This window comes from Myotis lucifugus, unplaced genomic scaffold (genome assembly GCF_000147115.1).
Source record: "Myotis lucifugus unplaced genomic scaffold, Myoluc2.0 scaffold_95, whole genome shotgun sequence".
NCBI lineage: Eukaryota > Metazoa > Chordata > Mammalia > Chiroptera > Vespertilionidae > Myotis > Myotis lucifugus.
In genome coordinates, this window is record NW_005871143.1 from 4,497,281 (window position 1) to 4,504,787 (window position 7,507).

General features: G+C 37.6%; 1 non-coding gene across 1 annotated transcript; it reads left to right on the plus strand.

Annotated features, from left to right (window-relative positions):
• The first annotated feature begins 5,522 nt into the window (after window positions 1–5,522).
• LOC111826679 lies at window positions 5,523–5,658 on the plus strand. Its single transcript, XR_002830039.1, has one exon. It is a non-coding gene; the product is annotated as a small nucleolar RNA SNORA51 (small nucleolar RNA).
• Window positions 5,659–7,507: the final 1,849 nt, after the last annotated feature.

Sequence of the window (7,507 nt, forward strand, 5' to 3'; positions counted from 1 at the left end):
ATGCAGCTACAAACCAAGAATCATCAAGAATTGGTGACAAGCACTAGAAGCTAGGAAGGGGTAAGGAAGAATTCTCTCCCATGGCCTTCTATGAATATTAAGCTTATTTTAAATTCTGGTTCTCTATGCTCCTTAATTCTACTTACTTTAGCATAGGTTTTCCATATGTGATCTAACTTCTATATTGCTTGTGCTTTGCAGATGTTTTCTTACTTTCTCTATGAGCACATATTCTGTTGGATCAATAAACCGTATTGGCTGGTGATGTACACACAGAGAGAGGGACAAAAGCCTCATCTCTGGCTCATACTTCCTCAAGTTAGGCAGGTGAAGGGGCCTATGCCCAGAGTGACGAGCTTCTGAGGTTGCATCTGAGTTACTCCACACTGAAATGCCGCAACCTTTTGCAGCAAGGATTCAGAATCTGGAGAAGGGGCCATGTGCAAATGGATATACCAGAGAAGAAATATAAATTTGGAAGGCATGGTGGGGGCGGGGGGAGCAGGTGGACACCTACTTTCTAGTGGAGTGACTCTCTGAGTCTCCGGACCCACTGCTTTTTATTTATTAGAATATACATTGGCCCTTTAGCAAACCAATCAGACATATCAAAGGTAAGGTTTGGTGAACAGTAAAAGATTATCAGGTTAGGGGATTGCCTACAGCCACCATTGTCTCTACAGAACAAACGGTGCATAGCTTTTAGGCCTTGCTAAAGCCCCAAGGTCCATCAGCCTTCTGACGGACCTCTTGCATTTTTTATACTAACTACGTGTTGGTCTTTGCCTCCAGCACCCAACCCTGCCATAAAGTGGCCCTATTCCTCAGGAATCCCCCAGCACCTCTGCCCAATACTGCTCTTTTAGAAGAACCTCCTCACTTAAAATTATCTAGCCAACGGTGGAAGTGGACGTGGAGTGGGAGGAGAAGGGAATGTGCAGAGGGCTTGCCAGGTTATCTCACCATTTTTATCACCTTCTTCCCAAACCAGGATCCAGAGTTTATCTGATGTTTCCTACTCCTCTACCTGGCATTAGGCTGGTGCTATAGTTTTTCTACTCCATGACAGCAGACAAAGTAATGGAGGAGAGATAAGGACACAAGTAAAACGTGCTCCCCACTCGGTTCCCTATCCTCACTTCCTGGCTCTCAGCTGCCATTCCTGCTGTATACAGAGCAACAATGACTCAACAAAGACTCAGTGCCTTTTCTTTAGGGATTTCTCCCTGATTCTGTGTTGGGTTCCAGGATCCATCAACCTCCCTCACTTCTGTATCATCTATCTCTTTGGATTCCTGAGAATGGCCCAATAGTCTTTGTTACTTTTCCTTCATATATGTTTATGTCAGTAACCTGGTCATCCCTCTTATATTATTGACTAAATTACACTAAATGCATCATTCATAATAATTATTTGATAATTTAGCAAACAATTTTCACAAATAGTCTCAGGTTTCCAAAAGTTGTTAAAAATTCAACAGAACTATTCTAAAGAGAATTAGAAATAGTCATTAAAACAGGGGTTTGCTCCCAACAGTAAATGACATAAAGGCAGATAGCCTGCTAAACACATAAAAATCAGAAAATGCCTTAACTAGTATATAAATATCAACAAGGAATTGTTAGTGAGCTTTCATATCTTCAACAAACAGAAGTCACCTGCATCATTTGTAGTAGGAGAAACCAAATGGGGTGGGCTTTCCTACAGCCCAGTTTAAGAAAGAACAAAGTGCAGTGACTGCCTGTCTTATTGAGCTCATACCCATGTACCAATAGAGCTACAGAGAGAAAACATCTTTCATCAATTTATAGTTTTTTAAGAAGCAAAACTACTTCATTACTAAGGTCATTTGAAAAAGACTTATTTATTCTGTAAGAGGATTGGCCCAAAGTGTTTCCTTTGAGGGTAACACATCGGGGGTATTTAGGATTTTTTGTTTGTTTATTTTTGCCTTCTCTCCTTGAACTGTGAAATCAAAAGACAAGTGGAATGGAGGAAACCAAGGCAAGCTAACTCAGCCAGCACTGGCAGCTGCCTGTCACGGGAGTGTGTCGCCTTGACAGAGGAAGTAGTTTTTTTCCATTGCAACAGAAAAAGGGCAATGCAATCAAACTTGATGGCAAGGTTACCTCAGACATACTAAATTAAGGGGAATATTTTGCGTTTCTTTCTTTCCAAATTGTCCTTAGTGAGATTATTTGAAAAGAGAATGAAATTAAATTTCTAAAATTATTTGAAAATAAAATAATTTGGAAATGTCTATTTAGTTGCTGACAGCGATAGTAATGAAATCCATTAGTAATCAATTATCGTGAACACAAAATATACTTCTCAAATATCCAGCAGAGAACAAACAATCTCAGGTTTCATTAGTGAGGCAATAGTACAATGTGAACAAATCAATATTTTCCAAAGAAATACAGTAAGGTAACCAATGCCTTCCTAGAATATAATTTTTATGGGCATTCTTTCAAGTGTGTTTCTCACACTAGGTGACTTGTAAGCCTAGAAATTGGTCTCTAAAATATATTGACTTAAATCTTCATTTAAAATGTTTTGCCTTTTTTCACATTTTATTATATTTTTATAACATGCAGAAAATTTTCAAATATACAGGAAGCTAAAATAAGTTATAACAAACACTGAACATGTAACAAGATTGTACCACTGAATTTCACTATACTCATGTATCATGTATTTATCCACCCCTCTAGGACATCACCACCCACATAGAAAGCTCACTCATGTGAACTATAGATGTTCATCCACCTTTAGATTTAAGACAGTTAAATGCCACTTAATGACATCTTGAATGATTATATCATGTAGAAATAGTTGAAAATTCACATAATCCTTTTACTTTTTAAAAGTGATCTATTTGATGAATATTCTGATTTGTAGACAAAAAAAATCAGAGCTACCTTTCATGGAGAATCATTGGTCTTCAAGTAGAACATGTCTGGGTGGCATTTAAAATCACTTTGGGTGAGAGTTAATCTCTTTGGGAGTCAGTTCTTCTTTGTAAAATGGATATATAAATACCAACTCAAAATTCATCTCAGGAATGTTGTGAGGGTGAGAAAAAGGAGCAGTAAAAGAGTACTTAGACATATATAATATTTTCCTTATTTGTAGCAATAAGGAACATTGGATTATTAATGGCATGTGCAGCTGTAGCCTTGGAAATCACATACCTCCCTGGTTAAGCATTATGAGCTTTATTTCCTGGAGACTTGATCGAATCACATAATTGACTTAGTGTACTATAGTTTCATTTTTCTCATTAACGACATTAAAATTCTTGCACTGAAAAAGCTTGTGAAACCACTGATTATTTTCAGCAGTGGTCTTTAATAATAAGGCTTATTTTTAGTGCATGCTACTAATTTTCAATGTTATAAGTTTTTCTAGAGGCCCGGTGCATGAAAATTTATGCACTGGAGGGGGCATCCCTCAGCCCAGCCAGCCTCCTCTCACAGTCCAGGAGCCCTCAGGGGTGGGAGGTGACCTGGCGATCAGGGGAGGTGATGCCCCCATCACACCTCTGCTGCTGCCACTGCCAGTAGCACAAGCCTCGGGCGGCCCTGGGTGGCTGGGCAGCCGACATCCGAGGCTTGCCTGCACCTTGGTCCAGGACTGGGCAACTGGGGGGCTGAGGGCAGGTCTGGCCGCACCACATGTCTGCCACCCCTCACCCCCCAGCGGGGCTGAAAGGACTGGGGGACTCTGGCAGGGCTGAGGGGACTAGGCACTGCCATCTTGTGGCTATGGGTGCTGCCATCTTTGTGATGGTTAATTTGCATATTCCCTCTTTATTAGATAGGATTCTTATTAATTAAATGGGGGTTTAAGAATAAAATTAAAAAATATTAAGGCCTTTTCCCCATATTCTAGTTATAGGTCAGTTTTAAAAATTCTTGCCTCAAACACTAACAGAAAGAATTGACCTTTGACCTTTGACTGTGATTCAAAGCAATTTCCACCCTGTTAAATTATTCTGGGTATCAAGCACATGAAGCATTTCGGATAAAAGTCAGAAAATGCGTGAAATCACCATTTATTTATTTATTTATTTATTTATTTCTCTCAACTTAACCACAATGCTTGCTATAAACTGAGCATTGTACAAAAATATTTTATTTTTCCTAATTACAAAATAATATGGACTTTTATTTAAAAATGCAAACATTGTAGGCATGCATAAATTAGATAATAAGGATTCTTATAACCTCACATTTCAGCGAAAATTATTATAAGTTTGTGAAATATTTTTTGTACACCCACACATGCACACACATGCACATGCACACCACATCTTAGGTAAAGGTTACCAGCATGGAATTAGATATACCTGAGTTTGATACCCAGCTATAATGTGTGATCTTAAAAAAAATTACTTAATCTCTTTAGGCCTTACTTTCCTTGTTTGTGAAATACAAACCATAATAAAGTGCCAGACATTATTTCATTACTTATTCAATACAAATGAGTTTGTATGTATGTGTCTGTGTGTGTATAAAAAAAGAGATGGTATATTTTACTTGCTGTTTTTGAAACTTTCTTTTTCTTTATGATATGTCAATTCATTATATCCACATGCCATTTTAAAAAATGACTCCATAGAATGTCACTGTATAGATACATAATTTACTTATCAAATCCTTATTTTTACTATTTGAAACCATGCTGTGATGAAACATTGTGTGTATGCATCTTTAACTTCTGCATTTCTGCAGGGTCAATTTCCTAACGTTGAATTGTTTTTTTATAAAGAATGGAAAATATGTTGGAAAAGATCCATTCATAGTAGCAGCAACACAAAGACTGACAGCAAGAAAACAACTAACACAACTCCCAAAAAGTACCTAGAAATAAATTTAATAAGATATAAATATATACAAAATATGAAACTCTATGAAGGGACATGTACTAATAGATTAATGAAGGGAGACACATACTTTTCTTAGCCAGAAAGACTCAATGTTATAAAAATGTCATTAATATGCAATTTAAACTACACATTAAATTCACTAGTAAGATACTGTCTCATATATGCTTAACTATCTTGGAGGCAAATCTCACTTAATTACTCTTCTCTTTCAGAATTTTACTGGCTATATCCTCTTGTTTATTCTTCCAGATGAAATTTGGAGTCATTGTACCAACTCCTAAAGAAAGACATTTTGTTTTTCTAGGGTTTTAACTAGAATTACACTGAATTTATTAAGTCTATTTCCAGGTGTTCTATGATTTTTAGTTTTGTTGTTGCTCATTGTGAGTGGGTTCCCCTCCCCCGCAAATGTGGTGTTTCACCCCCAAGCATACTTAACTTGTTCAGAAAGCACACATTAACCTGATAATTTTACCAAGCAGGAAAAGAAGGGGACTTTTTTTTTTTTAGTTTTCATTTTGGAAGCTTTTGAGATCATTGTAATTTCCCATTGGATCTGTTTTATTACTTAGAAAATCAGATAAAAAGGGAAACAAGTGGAAAAGCAACACCAGGAAAGGACACAGAACAGGAATCCAAAGATCTTACCCAGGCCTCCTGTGTTCTTACACTGACTGTACAGAAATAGGAGGCAGAGTAAACTTACCCCATATACACCTCAGCTCAGGCTCTTTGCCTGGTCTGTATTGTGAATGGGGAGACATTGAAAAAAATAATAAAATAAAATAAAATAAAGATCTTACCCAAATCCTGGATTTACCCTCTTTAGCATTGATTTTCAGCTAGTCTGCCAAACTCTAAGTGTCCTAATTTTCTTTTCTTGGTCATCTAATTTATTCTCTATTGGGTTAAAAACAATGCCTGTTGAATGGTTTATTATGTGCCAGACACCATATTAAGAGCTGGGAAATGAGCACTCCGAAGAGACTACAGAGAACATTCAAGTAGTGTGGTCTTACCACCAATTTCTCACCTAAATGTTACTGTTTTCAGATTCCTAACTAGAGCTGTCAATTTACATCTCTGAATTGTGGTTTTGTAGGTTGTGGAGCCTTTATTTGTCCAGGGTATGGTTTGTGGCAAGGAGTCTGGTTTAGTTCTTCTTCTAAGTCAGGTAATTCTCAGCCCCATTTCTCCTCTGTGACTATGGAGCTTTTCCATTTAACCTTCTATGATTCCCTAACCTCCATGCAGTTTCAGAGATAATCAGGATACATGGCATTCTCCAAGCCATTGATTCCCATGCTTTAATGCACCTAAGAATCTCCCAGGATCTAAGTCAGTAGTCTGAGGCCAGACACAGGACCCTACATTTCCAATAAGCTCCCAGGTGAGAACTGTGCAGCTCTTCACAAACCACATGTTAAATAGCAAGGGGCTAAGTCAGTCTAGAACAGTGATGGCGAACCTATGACATGCGTGTCAGAGGTGACACGCGAACTCATTTTTTTTTGTTGATTTTTCTTTGTTAAATGGCATTTAAATATATAAAATAAATATCAAAAATATAAGTCTTTGTTTTACTATGGTTGCAAATATCAAAAAATTTCTATATGTGACACGGCACCAGAGTTAAGTTAGGGTTTTTCAAAATGCTGACATGCCGAGCTCAAAAGGTTCGCCACCACTGGTCTAGAAAAAGACTGAGCATGAGGTATTCCCCAAGCAGCAGCCTACTAGGCCAACCTTGCCACAGCTGGTCAAATCTATGTAATTGAGCAGCAACTTGTCAAAAATCTAATTAGTTCTTGTCATTCAACTTGCCCTGGAGCATTTTCCCCCTCCCAGGCAAAATGACTCAATACCAAAAGGCTCCTGATGTTTTTTTTTTCTTTTTTTTAAATCTGTTTTTGTTTATTTCATTGGAGAATGGAGAGGAAAAGAGAGATAGAAACATCAAGATGCACGCCCCCTGCTGGGAATCGAGCCCCCAACCCAGGCATGTGCCCTGACCACATGCCCTGACTGGAATTTAACCATGACCTCTTGGTTCATAGGTTCAATCACTGAGCCACCCCTGGCCGGGTGGCTCCTGCTGTCTTACCTCTCAAAGTAGGTAATCAAAATTGAGGTTTTCAGCAATCATCAGGAAAACCTCCAAACACCCACATTTGCCATAAAAGCAAGAGTAGAGAAATGAAAGGGACAAATGAAAATGTATCCTTTGCCTTTACCATTTCCCAAATTTTAGCTTTTTAATTCCCCCCAAATTTTAGTTCAATTCATAACATGCTTATGGTTAATAATTTGATGAGAACTAAAAAAATAAATAATAGAGTAAAAACTACCTAAAATACTAACATTCAGATTTAACCACTATAAATATCTTGAAAAACATACTTCTAAGTCGGTCTCACCACACACACACACACACACACACACACACACACATACACACACACACCACATTTAATGTTACATAATTACATGCAGTCTTCATGTTGTATTGTAAATTGACTGTTTTTACAAAAGTTAAATTTACCTATTGATAAGTCTTAATCAGCACTGGTACTTTATTATTTTTATTGAGTAAATTTTATGTGTAATATTGTGCA